The sequence below is a fragment of the Epinephelus fuscoguttatus genome, linkage group LG1 (genome assembly GCF_011397635.1).
Source record: "Epinephelus fuscoguttatus linkage group LG1, E.fuscoguttatus.final_Chr_v1".
Classification (NCBI taxonomy): Eukaryota; Metazoa; Chordata; class Actinopteri; order Perciformes; family Serranidae; genus Epinephelus; species Epinephelus fuscoguttatus.
The window spans coordinates 52,327,959-52,341,299 of NC_064752.1; the positions used below are offsets into that span (position 1 = coordinate 52,327,959).

At 40.5% G+C, this 13,341-nt stretch overlaps 1 protein-coding gene across 1 annotated transcript in view; it reads right to left on the reverse strand.

The window, feature by feature from the left end:
- LOC125886092 (dihydropyridine-sensitive L-type skeletal muscle calcium channel subunit alpha-1-like) overlaps positions 1 to 13,341 on the reverse strand; it is a 542,543-nt gene that overhangs the window by 185,234 nt on the left and 343,968 nt on the right. The window lies entirely within an intron of this gene.

Here is a 13,341-nt window from a genome sequence, read left to right on the forward strand (position 1 = left end):
TCAGTTATTTACCTAGTCAAGACTGTAATAACCCCATCCCAAATAATCCACTTTGCACCTCATTTTTGTAAAATATTGGATATTTGATGTTTTTCACATTGAAAAAATCAGGGGTTCTTATGACAAAAAGAGCATAAAAACATAAAAAATTATTTAAAAAAAATTTAAAAAAACTTAATATCTATGGTTAGGTCTGAAATTGCTGAAAAGATCTAATGCAGTGAAAGTGAAAAAAATATTTATATATTGTATTTTTATTACACTTTTATGAGAGGGACCGTTTTTTTTTTAATAATTATAATTTTGTCGAATAAACTCTCATAGCTCCAAAAATAAAAATGCATCAAAATCAATGTTGTTATCAATTATTGACCTAATCAAGACTGTAATAACCTCATCCCAAATAATCCACTTTGCACCTCATTTTTGGATTTTTTGTAAAATATTGCATATTTTGTGTTTTTTACATTGAAAAAATTGGGGTTCTTATGACAAAAAGGGCATAGAAACATATAAAATAATGAAAAATAAGTAAAAACTTAATATCTATGGTTAGGTCTGAAGTTATTAAAAAGATCTGATGCGGTGAAAGTGGAAAAAAAAAATTATATTGGATTTTTATTACACTTTTATGGTTAAAAAGAGTATAGTCATTTTTAAGGTGCCCCAAGGGTTAAGTAAAATGTAGCTGTGATATGTCAGCTATGGAAACAAAATGTCTTCTCCAAAACATCCACATTGAAATGAAATACACTGTCATGATAAAGAAATTATATAATGTTAACAGCAACATGGTGTCTGTCATACTGTTAAGAATTGAAGTGTTCCCCATGTACTGTAAAAACCAAAGGTCTGTGGTGACAGTATTCCTGCTTTGTTGTGTAACACATTGTGATGTAAGTACATGAATATATAAATACATACATTTTAACAGGATAACAAATATTAACATGGACAAAACATGAATTATAAAGGAGAGTAGATCATAAAAGAAAACGATTTTTACAAAGACTAAAGTGGTGATTAAACAAAGGAGCTTGTAATTTTGGAGTGTAACATTTCCTCAAAGATGTGTATACTTTCCTGATGTAACAGCAGGCAGACACTAGTTAATTTCAGTGGAGAAACTGAGCAGGACTACATATATTTGATCGTGTACTGCTGCAGGACAGTTTTAGTTACAGATTTGACTCAGATTCTAAATGAGGCAAAAGAGTTTGATGTGGAAGTCTTGGATTTACATGTTTTTGCTATCAGGCATTTATTTAGGAAAATGTAGGAATTTGGTTATGTTATCCTGTCAGGTGTGTGTGACCACACATACACACACACACACACACACACACACACACACTCACACACAGGCTTGTGTCTGTCAGAGTGAAGCCATTGTTATGCTAATTAATGACACCATGTAGTTGAGTGAGAGGAAGGGGGAGAGCCCAAGCACTTGAAGATGGGTTTCAAATTTCTTGAACTAGTCCTTCCTGCTCCCAAACCATGGATCTGATCGTCAATCTGAAGATATCACTAGAGAGATATATTTGTTCCGAACGCAGACATATATAGCGTAACATAACATAAGTTGTTCAGAGGAATTGTTTAGCAGGGCTTGGTCTGTCATGTGTGCATGTTTGAAGTCGATACGATAAACGGTGTAGGAGGAAATATTTTTTGAGTAAGAGAATTTTTGAAAAATGACATCTTACATTGAAAGGGCAAATAGCTCACTTCCTGTTGGATTTAGGTCAGAGGTGTCAGTGCGTGATTTGTAGGTCTTGATGAGACGGACAAGCCAGTTTTGGTTTTGTCTTTCTACGACATTCGTACGGGTCGCAGCGAGCATTTTAGTGTGTCTAGGTGGTGTGAAAATCGTTGGGAGGTTTTGTAAGACATCACCTGTAAGAGGCCATAAAATCCAAACCATTCGAGTAATGACAAAGTTATACAGAAGATCTGATTAGGAGGAGTTGATCTGTCATGTGTACAAGTTTGAAGCCGATACGATAAACGGTGTAGGAGAAGATGATTTTTGAAGAAAGAGCGATTTTGAGGCGAAATCTTACTTTGAAAGGGCAAATAGCTCACTTGCTGTTGGATTTAGGTCGGGGGTATTTGTAGGTCTCGATGAGATGAACAAGCCAGTTTTGGTTTGATCTTTCTATGTCATTCCTACAAGCCGCAGCGGCCATTTTAGTGTGTCTAGGTGGTGCTAGAGAGCCCATTTTGGCACTTTAGGGATTGATTTTTTCATTGTATAAAATTTTTCACCAGGTCTGACATGCGTGCCAATTTTGGTGAGTTTTTGAGCATCTGTAGGGGGTCAAATTCCAGCTCAAAGAGGCGGCGGGAGAAAGAAAGAAAGAAAGAAAAAGAAAGAAAGAAAGAAAAAAAGAAAGAATAATAAACGCTACAAAAACAATAGGGTCCTCCCTAATAAATGTACCAAAAACAACAGGGACTTCGTCCTTCGGCCGAGGTCAAACTGTCGTTCACTAGCGTGACTCACCTGATCCAAACAATGGTCCAGTGAAACTCCACTAACGAAGTATTGTCTTATGAGGGTGGTGGGTGTACACCTCCACAGAGGTTAAAAACCTGAGTCTTACTCCACTGTTTGTCAGACTAGTGAGGACTAGTCAGACCGATGCGTTGAGAACTGATGAAGCCGCTTGGATAAGAGGCGAAACGTCTTCTAGACAAAATCAAAGTCCAGTTGCCTACGATTTAATTCTTGCCAGAATGGAATTGACCTGGATAAATGAGAATATCCACAGACTTATCACTGTACATTTTGGGATACCCTCAAAACACTGCGAGAGTATGAAAGGTTGGCTCGGAAAGTTGCGGATCACAGGAACCATCTACGGTTCTAAGGTGCAGACAAAGCAGGCTCATACCAACTAGTGTTCAACTACGGTCCATTGTGAAGGGGCACAAGGCCAGCATGATACTAGAGAAAGCTGAAAAACAGCTCTTAAACGAGAGGATCAGGAAGGTCCATCTCACCATAGTAAGGCTGAAGGAGAAAACTGACCACCTTCTCCAAAAACTCAAAACGGACTTACCAGGGGCGTTGTTTGAAAGAGTTGTAGACTTCACCATGAAAGCTCAACTATCCCAACACACAAAGACCAAAGAAAGGCAGATAAAGAAATTCCTACACCTCCAAAACAAGAACCTGAAGAAAATGAAAACAGGCAATGGGTGTCAAACAACGGATCATATTGCACAAGGTGAATTACAAAACAGATGGGTAAAGAACTTGTCAGACCAGGAACTTACTCAACCCGAGAAGGAGGTTTTAGCCAAGGGACTAAACTTTGTTGTAACACCAGAACAAGTTCCTATAGTTGAACTCATCACGGCGACAGAGTCAGCTATAAGGAAAAACAATCTAAACGAGACTGAAGCAGAGCAGCTCAGACTCAAAGTGTCGGCAAGTTTGTCCAGTGCTAAAGCCCCACCGTCGAACCTTACTATTCAAGAAAGAAAAGCTGTGGTGTCTCTTAGCAAAGACAATAACATCACTATCCTTCCAGCTGATAAAGGGCGATGCACGGTGATCATAAATACAACTGACTACCAAGCAAAAGTCTCCACACTACTCAATGATGCCAACGCCTACAAAATCCTGAAGCGAGACCCATCCAGCGGGTATAAAAAGAGGGTGATACAATGTCTACAGGCACTACAAAAAGATGGAACGTTTGACCAGCCTCAGTACGTCAGACTCTACCCACAAGACACCATCCCATGTCTATATGGACTCCCCAAGATCCATAAAGAAGGGGTCCCACTCAGACCCATTGTCAGTAGCATAAACTCAGTGACATACAATATTGCAAAGCATGTAGCTAACATTTTAGCTCCTCTGGTGGGTAAGGACAGAATGTTACCAGACACAACAAATCTCAATACAGAACAAATTTGCCAGTTACTGGAATTGTGCCTTAACACCACATACTTCCAGTTTAACGGTACTTTTTACAGACAGAAGCATGGCTGTGCTATGGGGTCACCAGTATCCCCCATTGTGGCAAACCTGTATATGGAAAGGGTAGAGCAAAAGGCACTGAACTCTTACAAGGGTACATCACCAAGCCACTGGTTCAGATATGTGGATGACACATGGGTGAAGATCAAATCCCAAGAACTAGAGGCTTTTACTGAGCACATCAACTCAGTGGACAAGAACATCAAGTTCACTAGAGAAGATGTTAATGATAACCACCTACCTTTCTTAGACTGTGATGTACACCTGGATGAGAACAGGAGCCTCCACAATGGGGTATATAGGAAACCCACACACACAGACCAATATCTTCTTTTCGACTCACACCACCCTCTGGAGCACAAACTGGGAGTTATCAGAACCTTACAGCACAGGGCTGATAATGTACCAAGCACCACTCAGGCAAAGGTACGGGAGCACAAACATTTGAGGAGAGCGTTGGAAACTTGTGGCTACCCTAGTTGGACGTTTAACAGAACAAAATGATCCAACAAGAACAATAACTCAGAGAGGGCTGAGAAAGGAAACAAGCGCAGGAACATTGTCATACCCTATGTGTCCGGGGTGTCTGAGAAACTCAGGAGAATTTTCAACCAACATCAAATTCCTGTGTGTTTCAAACCAAGTAACACACTCAGGCAAAAACTGGTACACCTCAAAGACAGGGTACCACACACTCAAAAAGCAACTTGGTATATGCTGTCCAATGCAGTGAGGAATGCAAGGACTCATACATTGGTGAAACCAAACAACCATTAAACAAGCGCATGGCTCAACACAGAAGGGCAAACTCCTCAGGTCCAGTTTCTGCTGTTTATTTACATCTAAAGGAGAAGGCTCACTCCTTTGAGGACAGCAATGTGAAAATCTTGGACAGAGAGGACAGATGGTTTGAAAGAGGGGTGAAAGAATCCATCTACGTTAAAACAGAGAAGCCGTCTCTAAACAGGGGAGGTGGCCTGAGACACCACCTATCCTCCATTTACAATGCGGCCCTTGCTGCTGTACCTAAGAGATTGAACAACAAAGACTGCCCGAAACTAACCTCAAGTGGCTCAAAGAAGCACAACGACAGTTGTTCACTGGTAACCACACATCATGCCTAACGACTGTTGCTCACCAGTGGCCCCACTCACTCCTAACGACTGTCGTTCACTAGTATGACTCACCTGATCCAAACAATGGTCCAGTGAAACTCCACTAACGAAGTATTGTCTTATGAGGGTGGTGGGTGTACACCTTCACAGAGGTTAAAAACCTGAGTCTTACTCCACTGTTTGTCAGACTAGTGAGGACTAGTCAGACCGATGCGTTGAGAACTGATGAAGCCGCTTGGATAAGAGGCGAAACGTCTTCTAGACAAACTCAAAGTCCAGTTGCCTACGATTTCTTGCAAAATATGAGCCTTTTCTCCCTAAGCCAGTGACTACAATATCCCAATGAAACAGCGTAGGGTGGATGCAAACTGGAGTCTGTGGCCCCTGTTTGCGGTCTCCATTATCCAATCTGATGCTCCACATACCTGCCTCTGCTGTGCACAAAATTGTCTCTTGGACCTATTGCCTTAATCCAACAGGAAGTCGGCCATTTTGAATTCCATGGTCAATTTTAGCATTTCCCACATGTATGTTGTATTTTAACAAACCAGTCCTAGAGATTTTATCCAAATGACTTCAAACTTTGGTCTGTCCCACTGGAAGATCTTGAAGAAGAAAAGTAATTATCAGCTTGAATTTTCGTCAATCCATGTGACCGTGGCAAGGTGTCAAACTTAGGTATACAGCCACAAAACAGAAAGTACTAACTAAAGCATACCTTTTCCAATCTTCCCCAAACTTCACAGGATTAGTGACAGTCCTGTCCAGACCACATCCATACGCCAATATCAGGCAACGGGAAGTACATCTTTTCAGACAACTATTTTTCATTAACCTAAAATCTACATGATGTGGTCGATATTTGGACAAAGACCCTATCGAAACTGTAGTAATTATTAGGGCCGCCACACCAAGCGGTGCGGGGACCCTATTGAAATGCAAGGTATTCTTATTCTTATCTGAAATAAATTGCCTTTGGGAGGGACTTAACATACTCAAAAACTCATGAAACTTTGCAGACATATCAGAAGTGGTGGAAAATTTGTTATTTTAGGGGTTGCATGCTTGGTTGCAAAAAATTGGCTCAGGAGTGCCCACTACAAAACAAAACAGCCCCTGTAGGTGGTTTAACCCACATGTAGGAAAATTGGATAGCACATGGAACACTCCAAGATGAAAAAAAAGGATCTTGGATGCATGCTCTAAACCCAACAGGAAGTTGGCTATTTGAAGTTACTGTGCAATTTTGGTGCATTTTTGGCCATTTCCAAGGGTCCTAAATTAACGAACGCTTCATTTCATTCGATCGACTTCAAACCTTGGTCTGTCCCACCGAAAGACCTTGATGAAGAAACTTTATCAGAAGCTTGAGTTGTCATCAAACACTGTGACCGTGGCAAGGCGTCAAACTTAGGGGTCTAGAGCATTTCTAGCGGTGCGAGGACCCTATTGAAATGCAAGGATTTATTATTAGGATCCGTGTTTTTTTTTTTCTTCCGCTCATATGATCGTGTTTTTCACTGTCTTAACATATCCCAAAACTCACCAAACTTGGAATATCAGTCCCACCTGGTGAAAAATTTTATAATCTATTGTTGTCCTGAATTTCCACCACTAGGTGGCGCTATTATTAAGGAAAGTGTGTTTTGGCTCATAACTCCCATATACTTTGTCGCACATTCAAAAACCTTATATCCACGCGTTCAGTGAATTGTGCTAAATCTTATGGTATAGGCCACGCCCATTTCCGCCTACCGTTTTTTTCCGCAAATTCGCAAAATGTCGCAAACCTACTTTTTCAAACTCCTCCCAGGCAATTTCACCGATTGGCATGAAACTTTGCACATAGCATCTGTGGACCCTCTCGACAAAAAGGTATTAAAAGAATTTCGATATTCCAAACAATACTCAAGTTATTACATTGCAACTTCCTGCAGATTTCATTCTAAACAGGAAGTGCTGCATATCTCCACATTGGTGTATCCGAATGACATGAAACTCAGTTTACCACTTCCCCATGAGCCCCTGAGGCTCTTTGCAAAATTTCAGGTGATGACCACAAGGTGGCGCTCTTTAAATTGAAGTATTTTATATCTCAACATTGGTTGGGCGGATTAACACGAAACTTGGTATAATTATTGTCAATGCCCTCCTGAGGATATCTGACGAAGGACTTACCGATCCACCACTAGGTGGCGCTCTGGTGGCCGTCTAATTTAATATTTAGCACTGTGCCAACATCATAACACTCATGGAAATAAAATTGATAGGGGTGCTATAGACTGGCCCCTGTAACTCACATACCAAAAATGACCAGCAGGTGGTGCTATTTTCAATGCAAAAGTGTTTTTGGCTAATAACTCCCACATAATATGTCGCACATTGTTAAACCTTCTATTTACGTGTTCTCTGAATTCCGCTGAATTGTCTGGTGTAAGCCATGCCCACATTTTTTGGAGTGAGAACATGAAAACTGATACACATGTGTATGTTGTAAGCATAAGAGTCTCTGGCAACAATTGTCTACTCCAAACAGGAAGTCGGCCATTTTGATTTTGACTTGTCATTTTGGCGTGATTTTCACGTTGTATTTTAACGAACTAGTCCTAGGGATTTCATCCAATGGACTTCAAATTTTTACAGCTCATCCAGAGACCATGCTGATCAAAAGTTATTATAAGCTTTTCTCTATGTTAAGGGGCGTGGCCTCCATGACACCACCATCTTTGATGCATCGCCATGCATATTCAAGCAGCTTTCTCTCCCACATACTTCATCCAATCTGCTTCAAAATTTCTGTACATGATAAGAGCCCCACCCTGAACACCTCCATATGCTCGTAGGCAATCTTGCTCATGCCACCCCCTTGTGGAAACAGGAAATGCCATATTATACGTTGACATTGTCCTATTTGCTCGAAACTTCATGTGTGATGACGGTCCACCACTGAACGCACCTGCCCACATCTGGTTACGCTCATAGCGCCACCTGGTGGATGAACAAAACATAGCGTTTTTCACTCCTGCCAGGTTTTTTCTCCCGTCTTGCTCTGCACCACAACACCCGCATGCCTCAGGCCCCTGCGGTTGCATGGGGGAGTGAGGGCCCGATCACAGCTGCTTGCAGCTTCAATTATTATTATTATTATTATTACTATTCTTTACCGGACTTTGTGTCCCAATTTCGACCCTTTCCCAAATTTCAAAATGCTTCTAACTTTCCACATTCGTCCGGCCACATCCAAAATTCGATATTTTCGGGCGGTTGCACATGGTCGATGCAAAATGCCGAAATAGCACCCCCTAGAAATTTTCAAAAACCCCTCCCCATTGGGGTTAGTTTGTCGTAGGCAAACAAAATTTGGTACACACGTGTATCATACCCAGACGCACAAAAATGTCTATAAACATCATGGTAAAATCCCAACAGGAAGTCGGCCATTTTGTTTTGAATTTTGTTGTTACGGCGATTTCCACAACTTAAATTTGAACGAACTCCTCCTAGGGATTTTGTCTGATCAACTTCAAAGTTGGTACAGATCATCCTGACAACATGCTGATCAAAAGTTATTAAAAGCTTTTCTCTAAGCCAAGGGGCGTGGCCGCTAGGGCATGACAAATTTTGGCGACTTTTCGTTTTCTTGCCATCAAATTTCAAATGGCTCTCCCGCCCACATACTTGATCTCAGCAGCTTCAAACTTGCTGGACGTGATGATGGCTCCACCCTGAATGCCCCAATATGTTAATATTCCACCTTACTCATAGCGTCCCCCGGTGGTAACAGGAAGTGATCAGTTTTACTTTAACATGTACTAATGCCACAAACTTAACCGCATCAACTTCATTCCACTTCTAATGCATGCAGAACAAGTTGGTGAAGCTACCTTATGAATGCTGTGAAGCTACGTCTAATGGTGTCAATGTGGCGGCGTGGCAACTGTCGATCCCTCGCCACTAAATACGTTTGGCATTTTGATGGCTTCAGCGACCTCATCTCCTCATGAAAATTGATACACAGGTCAAGAATGGTGAGCTCTTGCATCTGATAGGGGCGTTGCCCATGGGGGGGGACAAAATGCCTCTATAGCGCCCCCTTGAAATTTTCAAATGCCCCTCCCCATAGGGTTTTTTTTGGAGTTGGAACATGAAAATTGGTACACATGTGTATGTTGTCCAGACGCACATAAAAGTCTCTGGCCTTTCTGTTTGGTCTACTACAAACAGGAAGTCGGCCATTTTGAGTTTGACTTGTCATTTTGGCGTGATTTCCACGTTGTATTTTAATGAACTAGTCCTAGGGACTTCATCCAATCGACTTCAAATTTTTTACAGATCATCCAGAGACCATGCTGATCAAAAGTTAGTAAAAGCTTTTCTCTATGTCAAGGGGCATGGCCTCCATGGCACCACCATATTTGATGCATCGCCATGCATACTGAAACAGCTCTCTCTCCCACATACTTCATCCAAACTGCTTCAAAATTTCTGTACATGATAAGAGCCCCGCCCTCAACGCCTCCATGTGCTGGTAGGCAATCTTGCTCATGCCGCCCCCTTGTGGAAACAGGAAGTGCCCTATTATACATTGACATTGTCTGATATGCTCGAAACTTCACGTGTGATGACGGTCCATCCCTGACCGCACCTGCCCACATGTGATTACGCTCGTAGCGCCACCTGGTGGATGAACGAAACATTGCATTTTTCGCTCCTGCCAGGTTTTTTCTCCCTTCTCGCTCTGTGCCACAGCCCCTGCATGCCTCAGGCCCCCGCGGTTGCATGGGGGAGCGAGGGCCTGATCACAGCTGCTTGCAGCTTTAATTATTATTATTATTCTTCAGATTTTGTGTGCAAATGCTGCTCAAAAGATACAATTGCTAATAGCCAAGATGGGTGCACTATAATTAAGGTCAAGGCAAATTTGGTTTTGAAAGGCCACCACCCTCGCACCTTATATCAGATTGACATGAAACTCCATACATGGTCAGGTGAAGGGTTTCTACAAAAGCAATCAATATCCGAATGATCCGCCCACTAGAATGTCCATCATATTGAATTTCTTGAAAAACATCTTTTTTACATCTGCCTCCAAGGCGTAGGTCTGATTTGTACTAAACATTCTGTGAATCATCATGGGATGATTAAAAAAATATCCAATACTTTTTTATATATCATTGTATTTTGGTGATATTGACCAATGAAGGGGTCGTGGTTCAGCACATAAATTAATTTTACTCCTTCACCGCTGAGTCAATTGTCACAAACCTTATAGTAAATGTCTACAAATGTATCTGAATCATACGCTGAAAGTTTGATTTAAATCAACCAATACGGGGCACTACACAAGCAAAAACTTGATATCTGCCAGAGATGTTTGTATGAAACTTGGTTTGCATCATTTGGGGTCATGTCTCAGTTGATGCACAAAATTTTGAAATGATTGCTCAAAGGGGGTGTGGCTTATTACATTAAATCTAAATTTTAAGACATTTCACATTCTACACTTGCTAATGCTAATAAAACACTAATGTGTCCTGCAGAGCTGAGAACTTTTTTCAGCACATCCACTGAATTGTTACAAACTTTGCTGCGCTGCAACCTATAGTTGATTCAGTAGTCCATCACTCTATATTTTTAAAAAATATCCAAAATTAACCCTATGGGCCCTAGGCGTTTTGGGGGTATTTTTCTTGCCTTTACATTTAAGCTCATATCACAGTCATTATAAAGGCTACATATACATGCTATATCTTGTTTGTTTGTTTGTTTTTTTCAGGACAATGTGGGCTATCCAGATTTGCCATCATTTCATGTCCTCCTATGTGCCTGTATTTTATATTAATTTTTATATCAATGAAAAAAACCAAATCTGTGTAACTAAATTCGTATATATTTTTTATTTTGTTGACAATTAATCTGGATTCATAGCATGATGAGATGACAGCACAATGATGTGTGTGGTATATCTGGAAAGCTCTGCTCCTGCACTTTCATGTGCTATGTGTGGCATTTCTGTGCGTCCCTGCATTCACAAGTAATCCATCCAAGAGTAATTTGTGTGCAGAGCTGTATGAAAGCTTTGTTATACATCATTTTAGTGTAACTTTATCATTGTTTTTCGCTGTGAAAACATTGGATTACCGACAAGTGCTTGGCCTTGTCGGAAAGCTACAATTCCGCTGTTTCACGTGATATGCGTGGCTTCTCTATGATGCACGGTCATGGAGAAAATCAATAGAGAAGAACAGGTGTGAATTTGGACGCACTATGCGTCGTTCGGGCCCATAGGGTTAATTAACATCTATATCTCCAAAAGTCTTCACCTAAATGCAATCACCATTGCCACAAACATTTTTTGGATACTAGAGGTCACATGTTTTAAATGGTGTTCAGATCGATTTTTCTAGTTAGCTTACAGTGATATTCATTATCTTGTTGCGTGTACCTTGCAAGTGATTCCGTCAGAGGTACCAGGAACATATCCTGATAGTTTTATTAACATTGACCACTAGGGGGCACCACAAATGCAATAGGTGGGCATGCAATGACACAAATCAGACTAGTAATCAGAAACTGATTGTCCAATCATTTCAAAACTTGCAGGGTATGTTGAATAATAAATATGAACCATGTGTGTTAAATTATTTTGAAATTGGTCAATAGGAAGCACCACAAGTTCCAAACAAGTGAAATGGCATTTCGCAAAATTTTGCTATAAATCAATGAACAACAAACTCGGTTGACGCTGCCCTGTAAAAGATAACACCTAAACTGTCTGAACAGAAAAGGTGACATAACATTTGCCAGGGCAAATAAAACATGAGCCTGCAGATTTATCTGGCGCCTGTGCTGTTGTTTTTTTTGGTGTTTGTTTTGTTTTGTTTTGTTTTTTCGTTTGTTTGTTTTCATTGGAAAAAAATGTTGAATGTCCTTAAAATCAAAAGTAAAATTGTATGATTGATTTGGAGATTTATGACACTCCAACAATATAGTCACATTATTATAGTATTAACTAGGGGAGGGAATCTCTAGGCACCTCACAATTCAATTCAATTCAGTTCCGATTCCAAGGGCAATGATTTCGATTATAAAATGATTCTCGATACTAAAACGAGTCAATAAGAAAATTAACATTAGATATTGAATAACATTATTGTAATAAAGCTGGGAATACGTATCCAGTGCATACAAACTGTATTACTTACTGTGGTTGAGATGGCTACACTCCACCAGTCTCCTCCGGTCAATCCTCTTCATCCACAAATCTCAACGGGACTCCCCTGTCCCTTGTCGACCTCCTCGACATTTCTCCTCCACTAATTACAAAACTATAACTGACTATAACTATCTATGAACTATAAAAACACAAACTTTTGCAAAAAAGATGAACAATGGCAAAACTACAAACTATGGTGAAAACATGATGAAAACACTGCAAAAAACACTCAAAAACATCAAAACTCAAAAGCTCTCAAAAAAACACAAATACTATTATTTACCACACTAAATATTAACTACAAAGAAAACGCCACCCAAACTCCACTAAAACTTACCAAAGCTCCCCTAAAACACAGCTAAATCACTCCAACTTGCACTCTACTCGTCAGCTGTCACTCTGCTCCTGCTGTGCTCACTTCCCTCCCCTCCTCCACAGGTAATGACATCACTGGAAAGCTCTGCTTCTCAGCTTTCCGAATCCATTGGAATTACGTCGATAGCACGAATGGTTGAGGAGTTACGGTAATTTGAAAAATAAAAATAAATATAAAAATAAAATTTAAATCGATTATGAGTTTTCCACATCGATGCTCGCATCGTTCAAGACAGAATCTCGATGCATCTAAAAATCGATTTTTCCTCCCACCCCTAGTATTAGCTGATTCTGGTCCCAGCAAAGCAGTCTTTCAATTCAGAGCCAGCAATGAGCCAACACAATCAACACTGCCTGCCAAATATCATATTCCTTTTTTCCACTACTTTGGCTTTGATGCAGCTGCGTGTCTCTGTCTGCATTCACCACTCTGTAGTTTTGCTCGATCTCCTGCCCAAAGCACTACTGAGTGGTTTCATGTCATGAGTGATAGCCTATCAACACTGAAGACTGCCATGCCTCTGATAAGCAAAGACCAATGCAGACTGAAGCCGTTCCATTGAGCGGAGCTGTGTTTCAAATGTAAGACACAAGAAATTACTGAAACTGTAATAAACATCATAATCTAATACAATGCA